This window comes from Balaenoptera musculus, chromosome 1, assembly GCF_009873245.2.
Source record: "Balaenoptera musculus isolate JJ_BM4_2016_0621 chromosome 1, mBalMus1.pri.v3, whole genome shotgun sequence".
NCBI classification, from domain to species: Eukaryota; Metazoa; Chordata; class Mammalia; order Artiodactyla; family Balaenopteridae; genus Balaenoptera; species Balaenoptera musculus.
This window is the reverse complement of record NC_045785.1, coordinates 97,849,387-97,862,293: the sequence shown is the minus strand read 5'-3', so window position 1 is coordinate 97,862,293 and position 12,907 is coordinate 97,849,387. Positions and strand designations below refer to the sequence as shown.

The 12,907-nt window shown below is 40.7% G+C and overlaps 1 pseudogene; it reads right to left on the bottom strand.

Annotated features, from left to right (window-relative positions):
• Nucleotides 1-4,388: 4,388 nt before the first annotated feature.
• On the bottom strand, nucleotides 4,389-5,269 carry LOC118905051 (annotated as a pseudogene).
• Nucleotides 5,270-12,907: the final 7,638 nt, after the last annotated feature.

The following is a 12,907-nucleotide window of genomic DNA, read 5'->3' as shown; positions in this document are numbered from 1 at the left end:
CATGTTTCTCCATGGGTTTATCCTTCCTGGGACTCTCTGCACTTCCTGGACTTGGTTGGCTATTTCCTTTCCCATGTTAGGGAAGTTTTCTACTATAATGTCTTCAAATAATTTCTCACGTCCTTTGTCTCTCTTCTTCTTCTTCTGGGACCCCTATAATTCTAATGTTGGTGAATTTAATGTTGTTGCAGAAGTCTCTGAGACTGTTCTCATTTCTTTTCATTTTTTCTTTATTCTGCTCCTTGGCAGTGAATTCCACCATTGTGTCTTCCAGGTCACTTATCCGTTTTTCTGCCTCAGTTATTCTGCTATTGATTCTTTCTAGTGTATTTTTCATTTCAGTTATTGTATTGTTCATCTCTGTTTGTTTATTCTTTAATTCTTCTAAGCATTTGTTCTTTAATTCTTCTAGGTCTTTGTTAAACATATTTTGCATCTTCTCGATCTTTGCCTCCATTCTTTTTCCCAGGTCCTGGATCATCTTCACTATCATTATTCTGAATTCTTCTTCTGGAAGGTTGCATATCTCCACTTCATTTAGTTGTTTTTCCGGGGTTTTATCTTATTCCTTCATCTGGTACATAGCCCTCTGCCTTTTCTTGTTTATCTTTCTGTGATTGTGGTTTTTGTTCCACAGGCTGCTGGATTGTAGTTCTTCTTGCTTCTGCTGTCTGCCCTCTGGTGGATGAGGCTATCTAAAATGCTTGTGCAAGTTTCCTGATGGGAGGGACTGTTGGTGGGTAGAGCTGACTGTTGTTCTGGTGGGCAGAGCTCAGTAAAACTTTAATCTGCTTGTCTGATGATGGGTGGGGCTGGGTTCCCTCCCTGTTGGTTGTTTGGCCTGAGGTGACTCAACACTGGAGCCTATCCGGCTCATTGGTGGGGCTAATGGTGCACTCTGGGAGCACTCATGCCAAGGAATACTTCCCAGAACTACTGCTGCCAGTGTCCTTGTCCTCATGGTGAGCCACAGCCTCTCCCTGTCTCTGCAGGAGATTCTCCAATACTAACAGGTAGGTCGGGTTCAGTCTCTTATGGGGTCACTGCTCCTTCCCCTGGGTCCTGATGTGCACACTATTTTTGTGTGACCTCCAAGAGTGGAGTCTCTGTTTCCCCCAGTCCTGTTGAAGTGCTGCAATCAAACCTCACTAGCCTTCAAAGTCTCATTCTCTAGGAATTCCTCCTCACGCTGCTGGACCCCAGGTTGGGAAGCCTGATGTGGGGCTCAGAACCTTCACTCCAGTGGGTGGGCTTCTGTGGTATAAGTGTTCTGCAGTTTGTGAGTCACCCACCCAGCAGTTATGGGATTTGATTTTATTGTGATTGTTCTCCTCCTACTGTCTCATTGTGGCTTCTCCTTTGTCTTTGGATGTAAGACATCTTTTTTGGTGAGTTCCAGTGTCTTCGTGTTGATGATTGTTCAGCAGTTAGCTGTGATTCCAGTGCTCTCCAAAGGGACTGAGTGCCCGTCCTTCTACTCTGCCATCTTGAACCAATCCCCAGGACTTCTCAAATGTAGACCAATGGCAAGACTTCCAGATGTTTTAACTTAAGGAGCATGAGATAATTTTTATGCACCAAGAACTCTGGACTTGGCGTTATCAGCCTGTGCTTAATTCAGATGGTGCCCCTCCTTCTGCTCCCATCCAGGAGGTGGTAGTGATAGTGGTATACTCACAGTAAGCCTGGGTCTGGCAGTAGGTAGAGGCACCCATAGGTTGGAGGAGCCCATGTCAAAGAGGACCAGGAAATTTTGGGATGGTGTCCCAATGTTGATATTCCCAAAATAGACTGAAAAGAAAGTTTTATCACCTTCATTAAGCAACCAAGCCTTGTCCTAAGGATGGGGAATAATTTGGCCCACTGGAAGCCATATTTTGCCCAAATGATTTCCTTGGGGAATAAGAGACTTCTCTCTCAAGTTCGTCTTTCCACCTGGAGCCAGTTGGTCTCAATATTCTACTTTTGTGTCCCTAATTGAAAACCTTTAACCAGCTGAGACTTAGTCTGGAAAGACAATATCCTCTTTTATTTATTTTATTTTATTTTTTTAATTTCCATTTTATTGCTTTCCTTTCCATTATCAATATTCTGAAAGAAAAATTAATAATCATCATAATGTCCAAAAGGTGAACAGGAAAAATATAAACACATGTATAAGTTGCCAGTTCAGAAATTAGGAATTAACTAAAAAATGACATGTATTTTTCATAAGAACTCATATATTCATGATCCTGAAAACAGTTGACCATAAATATTTGACACAGAATTTTCTTTTCTCCTCCGTCCTTTGTAAGTTTTGTGTATTTTGTCCAGAGTCCTTAGTCTGACCAAGAAAAAAAAACAGTGATTACTTAACTCTACTTTGGCAAAAATCCTAGGGTATTTTTTTTTAACATCTTTATTGGAGTATAATTGTTTTACAATATTTGTGTGTTAGTTTCTGCTTTATAAAAAAGTGAATCAGTTATACATATACATATGTTCCCATATCTCTTCGCTCTTGCGTCTCCCTCCTCCCCACCCTCCCTATCCCACCCTCTAGGTGGTCACAAAGCACTGAGCTGATCTCCCTGTGCTATGCGACTGCTTCCCACTAGCTATCTGTTTTACGTTTGGTAGTGTATATATGTCCATGCCACTCTCTCACTTTGTCCCAGCATACCCTTCCCCCTCCCCATATCCTCAAGTCCATTCTCTAGTAGGTCTGTGTCTTTATTCCCGTCTTGCCCTTAGGTTGTTCATGACCATTTTTTTTTCTTAGATTCCATATATATGTGTTAGCATATGGTATTTGTTTTTCTCTTTCTGACCTACTTCACTCTGTATGACAGACTCTAGGTCCATCCACCTCACTACAAATAACTCAATTTCGTTTCTTTTTAAGGCTGAGTAATATTCCATTGTATATATGTGCCACATCTTCTTTATTCATTCATCTGTTGATGAATACTTAGGTTGTTTCCATGTCCTGGCTACTGTAAATAGAGAAGCAATGAATATTTTGGTACATGACTCTTTCTGAAATATGGTTTTCTCAGGATATATGCCCAGTAGTGAGATTGCTGGGTCATATGGTAGTTCTATTTCTAGTTTTTTAAGGAACCTCCATACTGTTCTCCATAGTGGCTGTATCAATTTATGTTCCCACCAACAGTGCAAGAGTGTTCCCTTTTCTCCACACCCTCTCCAGCATTTATTGTTTCTAGATTTTTTGATGATGGCCATTCTGACTGGTGTGAGATGATATCTCATTGTAGTTTTGATTTGCATTTCTCTAATGCTTAATGATGTTGAGCATTTTTTCATGTGTTTGTTGGCCATCTGTATATCTTCTTTGGAGAAATGTCTATTTAGGTCTTCTGCCCATTGCCCTGTCTGTATATCTTCTTTGGAGAAATGTCTATTTAGGTCTTCTGCTCATTTTTGGATTGGGTTGTTTGTGTTTTTGATATTGAGCTGCATGAGCTGCTTGTAAATTTTGGAGATTAATCCTTTGTCAGTTGCTTCATTTGCAAATATTCTCTCTCATTCTGAGGGTTGTCTTTTGGTCTTGTTTATTGTTTCCTTTGCTGTGCAAAAGCTTTTAATTTTCATTAGGTCCCATTTGTTTATTTTTGTTTTTATTTCCATTTCTCTAGGAGGTGGGTCAAAAAGGATCTTGCTGTGATTTATGTCATAGAGTGTTCTGCCTATGTTTTCCTCTAAGAGTTTGATAGTGTCTGGCTTTACATTTAGGTCTTTAATCCATTTTGAATTTATTTTTGTGTATGGTGTTAAGGAGTTTTCTAATTTCATACGTTTACATGTGCCTGTCCAGTTTTCCAACCACCACTTATTGAAGAAGCTGTCTTTTCTCCACTGTATATTCTTGCCTCCTTTATCAAAGATAAGGTGATGATATGTGCATGGGTTTATTTCTGGGCTTTCTATCCTGTTGCATTGATCTATATTTCTGTTTTTGTGCCAGTACCATATTGTCTTGATTACTGTAGCTTTGTAGTATAGTCTGAAGTCAGGGAGCCTGATTCCTCCACCTCTGTTTTGCTTTCTCAGGATTGCTTTGGCTATTCGGGGTCTTTTTTGTTTCCATACAAATTGTGAAATTTTTGGTTCTAGTTCTGTGAAAAATGCCATTGGTAGTTTGATAGAGATTGCATTGAATCCGTAGATTGCTTTGGGTAGTAGAATCATTTTCACAATTTTGATTCTTCCAATACAAGAACATGGTATGTCTCTCCATCTATTTGTATCATCCTTAATTTCTTTCATCAGTGTCTTATAATTTTCTGAATACAGGTCTTTTGTCTCCTTAGGTAGGTTTATTCCTAGGTATTTTAGTCTTTTTATTGTAACGGTAAATGGGAGTGTTTCCTTTTTTTTTTTTTTACAAGACAAAGATTTAATGAAAGTTGGTCAGTGGGTATGTATTAATCCGAAGGGCTAAATAGTTAAATAGAAGTAAATGAAGTAAATGTTACATGTCATCATCATCTGATTCGTCTTCTTCCTTCAAACATTCCTTGGCATATTTCTCTGTCTTTTCCATTATATCTTTTGGAACAATTTCATGTCTTCCGTTAGTTATTTCACCAACTCAGCTGAGCTCTAGTTCAAAAGCTTTATCCTTAACTTCATCATGTACTATGTAAATTATTTTTGCAACTTCTTTTTTAACAACATCACGGCAGGTCATTTCTTTCATCTGAAGCTTTTTGATTTCTGTCTTTGCAGTTTGTCTGGCTTTGCCAATGGCACAGGCCCAATAACCATATGAAACACCAGATAGGTCAATCATGTAGAGTTGTGCACCATCATTCACACTGTAAGACCCTAACATGAAACTGCAGCCAAAAGGTCTAACAGCAATGTAGAGTGTATAGGCATGTACATACATGGCCACTCTGTCTGCAAGATGTTTTAGTGGAATGTTATATCCAAAGCTAGATCTAAAGTTGGAAGCCTCTTCTCTCACAATGTCTGCTAAAGAACGAGCACCTGCCAACAAACCTGCTACTTCCATTTCAACATGCCGATCAAGATTAAATAGTCATTTGTTAGAACCTTCTTCATAAAGTTTAGAAAGGACTAATTTTTCTACCCCAAAGACAATGCCGTCTTTATATCTGATTCCAATAGCTACTATTGTCCACAGCCTTCATAGCATACTCAACTAGAAAAACTCTTCCATCAGGAGAGAATGTAGAGGCTGACAGGTCATACCCGGTGCCAATTGAGCTCATCGTGCTAAAAACCACTGGGACGCCTAGGTCTTCAGGGTCTAAAGCGATCCCCCTACCTGGGAGTGTTTTCTTAATTTCACTTTCAGATTTTTCATCATTAGTATATAGGAATGCTGTATATTTCTGTGCATTAATTTTGTATCCTGCTACTTTACCAAATTCATTGATTAGCTCTAGTAGTTTTCTGGTAGCATCTTTAGGACTCTCTATGTATAGTATCATGTCATCTGCAAACAGTGACAGCTTTACCTCTTCTTTTCTGATTTGGATTCCTTTTATTTCTTTTTCTTCTCTGATTGCTGTGGCTAACACTTCCAAAACTATGTTGAATAATAGTGGTGAGAGTGGGAAACATTGTCGTGTTCCTGATCTTAGTGGAAATGGTTTCAGTTTTTCACCACTGTGGTCAATGTTGGCTGTTGGTTTGTCATATATGACCTTTACTATGTTGAGGTAAGTTCCTTCTATGCCTACTTTCTGGAGGGTTTTTATCATAAATCGGTGTTGAATTTTGTCAAAAGCTTTCTCTGTGTCTATTGAGATGATCATATGGTTTTTCTCCTTCAATTTATTAATATGGTGCATCACATTGATTGATTTGCATATATGAAGAATCCTTGCATTCCTGGGATAAACCCCACTTGATCATGGTGTATTATCCTTTTAATGTGCTGTTGGATTCTGTTTGCTAGTATTGTGTTGAGGATTTTTGCATCTATGTTCATCAGTGTTATTGGCCTGTAGTATTCTTTTTTTGTGATATCTTTGTCTGGTTTTGGTATCAGGATGATGGTGGCCTCGTAGAATGAGTTTGGGAGTGATCCTCCCTCTGCTATATTTTGGAACAGTTTGAGAAGGATAGGTGTTTGCTCTGCTCTAAATGTTTGATAGAATTCACCTGTGAAACCATCTGGTCCTGGGCTTTTCTTTGTTGGAAGATTTTTAATCACAGTTTCAATTTCAGTGCTTGTGACTGGTCTGTTCATATTTTCTATTTCTTTCTGGTTCAGCCTCAGAAGGTTGTGCATTTCTAAGAATTTGTCCATTTCTTCCAGGTTGTCCATTTTATTGGCATAGAGTTGCTTGTAGTAATCTCTCATGATCCTATGTATTTCTGCAGTGTCAGTTGTTACTTCTCCTTTTTCATTTCTAATTCTATTGATTTGAGTCTTCTCCCTTTTTCTCTTGATGAGTCTGGCTAATGGTTTATCAATTTTCTTTATCTTCTTAAAGAACGAGCTTTTAGTTTTATTGATCTTTGCTATCGTTTCCTTCATTTCATTTTCATTTGTTTCTGATCTGACCTTTATGATTTCTTTCCTTCTGCTAACTTTGGGATTTTTTGTTCTTCGTTCTCTAATTGTTTTAGGTGTAAGGTTAGGTTGTTTATTTGAGATGTTTCTTGTTTCTTAAGGTAGGATTGTATTGCTATAAACTTCCCTCTTAGAAATGCTTTTGCTGCATCCCATAGGTTTTGGGTCGTCATGTTTTCATTGTCATTTGTTTCTAGGTATTTTTTAATTTCCTCCTTGATTTCTTCAGAGATCTGTTGGTTATTAAATAGTGATTTGTGTAGCCTCCATGTGTTTGTATTTTTTACAGATTTTTTCCTGTAATTGATATCTAGTCTCATAGCATTGTGGTCAGAAAAGATACTTGATATGATTTCAATTCTCTTAAATTTAACAAGGCTGGATTTTTGACCCAAGATATGATCTATCCTGGGGAATGTTCCACGAGCACTTGAGAAGAAAGTGTATTCTGCTGTTTTTGGATGGAATGTCCTATAAATATCAATTAAGTCCATCTTGTTTGATGTATCATTTAAAGCTTGTGTTTCCTTATTTATTTTCATTTTGGATGATCTGTCCATTGGTGAAAGTGGGGTTTTTAGTCCCCTACTCTGATTGTGTTACTGATGATTTCCCCTTTTATGGCTGTTAGGATTTGCATTATGTATTGAGGTGCTCCTATGTTGGGTGCATAAATATTTACAATTTTTATATCTTCTTCTTGGATCAATCCCTTGATCATTATGTAGTGTCCTTCTTTGTCTCTTGTAATAGTCTTTATTTTATAGTTTATTTTGTCTGATATGAGAATTGCTACTCCAGCTTTCTTTTGATTTCCATTTGCATGGAATATCTTTTTCCATCCCCTCACTTTCAGTCTGTTTCTGTCCCTAAGTCTGAAGTGAGTCTCTTGTAGACAGCATATATATGAGTCTTGTTTTGGATCCATTCAGCCAGTCTATGTCGTTTGGTTAACACATTTAATCCATTTACATTTAAGGTAATTATCGATATGTATGTTCCTATTACCATTTTCTTAATTGTTTTAGGTTTGTTACTGTAGGTCTTTTCCTTCTCTTGTATTTCCTGCCTAGAGAAGTTCCTTTAGCATTTGTTTTAAAGCTGGTTTGGTGGTGCTGAATTCTCTTAGCTTTTGCTTGTCTGTAAATGTTTTAATTTCTCCATCAAATCTGAATGAGATCCTTGCTGGGTAGAGTAATCTTGGTTGTAGTTTTTTCTCCTTCATCACTTTAAATATGTCCTGCCACTGCCTTCTGGCTTGCAGAGTTTCTGCTGAAAGATCAGCTGTTTACCTTATGGGGATTCCCTTGTGTGTTATTTGTTGTTTCTCCCTTGCTGCTTTTAATATTTTTTCTTTGTATTTTTTTTTTGATAGTTTGATTAATATGTTTCTTGACATGTTTCTCCTTGGGTTTATCCTGTATGGGACTCTCTGTTCTTTCTGGACTTGATTGACTATTTCCTTTCCCATATTAGGGAAGTTTTCATCTATAATCTCTTCAAATATTTCCTCAGTCCCTTTCTTTTTCTCTTCTTCTTCTGGGACCCCTATAATTCGAATTCTGGTGTGTTTAATGTTGTCCCAGAGGTCTCTAAGAGTGTCCTCAATTCTTTTCATTCTTTTTTCTTTATTCTGCTCTGCAATAGTTATTTCCACTATTTTATCTTTCAGGTCACTTATCCGTTCCTCTGCCTCAGTTATTCTGCTATCGATCCCTTCTAGAGAATTTTTAATTTCATTTATTGTGTTGTTCATCATGTTTGTTTGTTCTTTAGTTCTTCTAGGTCCTGTTAAATGTTTCTTGTATTTTCCAAGATTTTGGATCATCTTTACTATCATTATTCTCAATTCTTTTACAGGTAGACTGCCTATTTCCTCTTCATTTGTTTGTTCGGGTGGGTTTTTGCCTTGTTCCTTCATCTTCTGTGTGTTTTTCTGTCTTCTCATTTTACTTAACTTACTGTGTTTGGTGTCTCCTTTTCACAGGCTGCAGGTTCGTAGTTCCTGTTGTTTTTGATGTCTGTCCCCAGTGGCTATATTGGTTCAGTGGGTTGTGTAGGCTTCCTGGTGGAGGGGACTAGTCCCTGTGTTCTGGTGGATGAGGCTGGACCTTGTTTTTCTGGTGGGTAGGTGCACGTCTGGTGGTGTGTTTTGGGGTGTCTAGAGCCTTATTATGATTTTAGGCAGCCTCTCTGCTAATGGATGGTGTTGTGTTCCTGTCTTGTTAGTTGTTTGGCCTAGGGTGTCCAGCACTGTAGCTTCCTGGTCGTTGAGTGAAGCTGGGTCTTAGCGTTGAGATGGAGATCTCTGGGAGATTTTCGCTCATTGATATTTCATGGAGCTGGGAGGTCTCTTGTAGACCAGTGTCCTGAAGTTGGCTCTCCCACCTCAGAGGCACAGCCTTGATGCCTGGCTGGAGCACTTAGAGTCTTTCATCCTCACGGCTCAGAATAAAAGGGAGAAAAAATAGAAAGAAAGAAGATAAAATTAAATAAAGTTATTAAAATAAAAAATATAAAATAATTATTAAGGAAAAAATTTTAAAAAGTAATAAAAAAAAAAAAAAAGGACAGACAGAACCCTAGGACAAATGGTAAAAGCTAAGCTATACAGACAAAATCACACACAGAAGCGTACACATACACACTCACAAAAAGAGAAAAAGGGAAAAAATATATATATATCTTTTCTCCCAAAGTCCACCTCCCCAGTTTGGGATGATTCGTTGTCTATTCAGGCATTCCACAGGTGCAGGGTACATCAAGTTGACTGTGGAGATTTAATCCTCTGCTCCTGAGGCTGTTGGGAGAAATTTCGCTTTCTCTTTTTTGTTCGCACAGCTCCCAGAGTTCAGCTTTGGATTTGAACGCGCCTCTGAGTGTAGGTCGCCTGAGGGCGTCTGTTCTTCACTCAGACAGGACGGGGTTAAAGGAGCAGCTGATTCGGGAGCTCTGGCTCACTCAGGCCGGGGGGAGGGAGGGGTAGAATGCGGGGTGAGCCTGCCGCGGCAGAGGCCGGTGTGACCTTGCAACAGCCTGAGGTGCGCCGTGTGTTCTCCCAATGAAATTGTCCCTGGATCACGGGACCCTGGCAGTGGCGGGCTGAACAGGCTCCCGGGAGGGGAGGTGTGGATAGTGACCTGTGCTCGCACACAGGCTTCTTGGTGGCGGCAGCAGCAGCCTTAGCGTCTCATGCCCGTCTCTGGGGTCCGTGCTGATAGCTGCGGCTCACGCCTGTCTCTGGAGCTCCTTTAAGTGGCGCTGTTAATCTCCTCTCCTCATGCACCAGGAAACAAAGAGGCAAGAAAAAGTCTCTTGCCTCTTTGGCAACCCCAGACTTTTTCCCGGACTCCCTCCCAGCTAGCTGTGGCACACTAGCCCCCTTCAGGCTGTGTTCATGCAGCCAACCCCAGCCCTCTCCCTGGGATCCAACCGAAGCCTGAGCCTCAGCTCCCAGCCCCCGCCCGCCCCGGCGGGTGAGCAGACAAGCCTCTCAGGCTGGTGAGTGCTGGTCGGCACCAATCCTCTGTGCGGGAATCTCTCCGCTTTGCCCTCCGCACCCCTGTTGCTGTGCTCTCCTCTGTAGCTCTGAAGCTCCCCCCCTCCGCCACCCACAGTCACCGCCTGCGAAGGGGCTTCCTAGTGTGTGGAAACCTTTCCTCCTTCACAGCTCCCTCCCACTGGTGCAGGTCCTATCCCTATTCTTTTGTCTCTGTTTTTTCTTTTTTCTTTTGCTCTACCCAGGTACGTGGGGAGTTTCTTGCCTTTTGGGAGGTCTGAGGTCTTCTGCCAGCGTTCAGTAGGTGTTCTGTGGGAGTTGTTCCACATGTAGATATATTTCTGATGTATTTGTGGAGAGGAAGGTGATCTCCGCGTCTTACTCCTCCGCCATCTTGAAGCTCCTCCCCCAATATCCTCTTTTAAATGTGTTTTCTGCCTTGTAATAAGGTGATACCTCCATGGATTTACCATGCTCTGCCAGAATACCCAAAGATGGAGAAGAATCACTTTTCCCTCTTTTCCCAGTGTCTATCCATGCTCCCACTTCACACACACACTCACACACACACAAACACACATACATATTTGCACACACACTCGTCTCCCCTTCATTTCTAGTGTTAGATACTCCCACTACCATTCTCCTCTCTCCTGGTCATATACTTGCAAAGAGTTCTTGGAAGTCTAAAGTGAGAGGTAGCATGGAAAGCAAGAAGAAAATGTCACTGAGAGGTAGTTCAAGTTCTAAATGGATTTGTGTCAGCCATGTCATTTACCTGCTTCCAGTTCCTCTATCTGTAAAACGTGGTAGTTGAAATAGGAGATCCCTAAAGTGGCTTCCAGCTCTAGACTCTATGTAACATTTCACTAAGGACAGTCCATAGGACACCAGTACGTTTTGATGCCCTGAGCAGATACTGTAGCCTCAAGACCATTCAAATATTTGCTGTGGTCACCTGTGTGTCTTTCCAGAAAAGGGAGATATATAGTGTCTGGAGCCACTGGAGATTTTGTCCAGTGGCTTGCGTGTGTTTTCCTTCTTTCCCCTGCAACTCATTGCTAGGACCTCCTTTGGATCTCTCAATCAGCTTGAACATTCCCTCTATGAATCCTTTAACCATATAAATGGGACTTTGGGAAGCAGGAAGGAAAAAGAACTACTATACAATTAGCACCAACTCATAACTCTTTCAGATAGTTTCCATAGGAAAGTGAGACTTAGGTTCTGTAACTAGGCCAAAATCAGAGTTAATAAGAAGTATAAATGAGTATTTAAGAATGGTTATTAGCCAAGGGTCATGGACACCACCTCCCAATTCACTCACATCCAAGTAGTTGGTGAAGGGCTCATAAGCAACAGCATTATTATTGAAATGATACTTGGCAGCTGGATCAACCTTTGGGTGTTTTTTTAGGAATTTCTCCATTACACCCTGCTCCTCCATCACCTTGCAGATAGACTTTCCTTTCCTCAGCATGATTCTGCAGAGAATATGGTAAACAAAAAGAATGAGCTTCACCTTGTCCCATTACAACAATTCCTTCAATGACCTGACCTGGAGTTTTCAAACCTCTTCAGTACTCTGCTAAAGACGAGCCTCTTATAGGAAATCCTCCCAGATTTTAGCAACTTCTGATCTCCACAGTTACTCCAGCATTCCCAGCATGGAAATACACTATTCCATATATTTGGGTTTTGTACTTATATATTGTTTCCAGAGAAGAAATGTCTGTTTCTTCCCAGACCCTCCTATAAGCTGAGGCAGGGATCGTGTATCCTTCATTCTTAAGCAAAAAATACACCCAACTCACTCCTACACACACACATCCATCCAGCCATCCATCCATCCATTTAAGTCTTGGCCCCCAGCAGGTTTTCACTTTATGGTATCAAGAAACAATCTGACTGCCTTTCGAAGAGATGTACAGATGGATTACTTTGCTCTTCTCTGGCTTGTCATTCTCTTTAAAGACTGGAATTCACAATGAACCTGAATCCCAATACAAACCTTTCCACACCCTCTGAGAGGTGTAGACAAACCAGGACCAAGACAAGAATCTTCATGGTGACAATTTTTCACTGTCCACCAACACACAGGACATGGTGGCAGACCCAAGGGTTAGGATACACAGAAGGAAGTTGAGTCTCTCTCTCATCTCTCTGCACTTTTTAAAAAATTTTATTTTTATTTTTGGCTGCATTGGGTCTTCGTTGCTGTGCACGGGCTTTCTCTAGTTGCGGCAAGTGGGAGCTTCTCTTCATTGCGGTGCACAGGCTTCTCATTGTGGTGGCTTCTTTTGTGGTGGAGCATGGGCTCTAGGCATGTGGCTTCAATAGTTGTGGCACATGGGCTCAGTAGTTGTGGCTTGCAGGCTCTAGAGCACAGGCTCAGTAGTTGTGGATCATGGGTTTAGTTGCTCCGCAGCATGTGGGATCTTCCTGGACCAGGGCTTGAACCCGTGTCCCCTGCATTGGCAGGCGGATTCTTAACCACTGCACCACCATGGAAGCCCTCTCCCTGCACATTTAATCTCTAGGCACATGAGCTTTCCTATCTTTGTACCAGCTTGTGTCCCTACACAAGCTAATAATCTGTTTGTTTTTCCCTCTGGCAAGTATCAAGTACTTTAATGTTCATTTTGTAGACAATTTAAAAGGTAATCAGTGGCTTTGCTGATGGAATATAAATATTAGGATGTGATAACTAACGTAAAATGCACTGGGGAGAAAGAATCCTGGTGTCCCTGTCTACACAGAAATGGCTGCTGGCAACTTTTGCCAGAAGAGTAGAACAATTTGCTCTTTGGCTCCAGAAGGCATGTGATTTTTGAGATTTACAATCTACTCTC